This window comes from Anser anser, assembly GCF_964211835.1.
Source record: "Anser anser genome assembly, contig: HAP1_SCAFFOLD_77, whole genome shotgun sequence".
Lineage (NCBI taxonomy): Eukaryota > Metazoa > Chordata > Aves > Anseriformes > Anatidae > Anser > Anser anser.
Window position 1 is genome coordinate 271,530 of NW_028153924.1, and position 971 is coordinate 272,500.

The window sequence follows — 971 nt, forward strand, 5'->3', positions numbered from 1 at the left end:
GCGGCACCTCTTTGCTTTTCGCGGACCTCCTTTGCTTGGGTTTTTCTCGCCCTTCTTTGTTTTGCTTTTCCCGGCCCTGCCTTGCTTTGTTTGGCTTTATTTCGTATTCATGACGCCTCTTTTCTTTTCCTGGACCTCCTTTGCTTGGGTTTTTCTCGCCCTTCTTTGTTTTGCTTTTCCTGGCCCTGCTTTGCTCTGTTTGGCTTTACTTTGTGTTCAGGACGCCGCTTTTCTTTTCCTGGACCTCCTTTGCTTTGGTTTCTCTCGCCCCCTGCTTCGTTTTGCTTTTCCTGGCCCTCCTTGACTTTGCTTTTCTTCGTTCCGCTTTCTTTCCCCTAGCGGGGCTTTGCTCTGTCTCGCTCCGCTTTCCTCTGCAACGCTCTGCTCTGCTTTGCTGCGCTAGGCTTCCTTTGCGGACCGTCCCGCCGATTTTGCCGACGAGTCGATCGGTGTGTATTTACGAACGCATAAACCCTCGGACGACGCGCACCTTGGCCTCCCCGTAGCCCGGTGACTGTCCCCTCGGAACCGGAGGGTGGGGGCAGGAGGGCTGGCCACCCGGCACCGTCTGTTCCGCATTCCCCGCCGCTCTCTGGCGAGCGCGAGCCTCCAGGTGGGTCCCGCTGCTGCTATTCGGCTGGGAACGGTGTCGGGTGAGGTTTTCGAGGACGCTAAGCGACATCACGCGATTCCCCAAAGGACAAAAACTACCGCTTTGCTTTTCCCCTGTGCTGCTTTGCTTTGTTTTGCCTTGCTCTGCTTTGTCTTCCCTGGCCCTGTTTTGCTTTGCTTCTCCTGGCCCTTCTTTGCTTTGCTTCCCTTTGTCGCGCTTTGCTTCGCTTCGCTTCGCTTTGCTTTGTCTTCCCTGGCCCTGTTTTGCTTTGCTTCTCCTGGCCCTTCTTTGCTTTGCTTCCCTTTGTCGCGCTTTGCTTCGCTTCGCTTCGCTTTGCTTTCCTTTTCCTCGCTTTGCT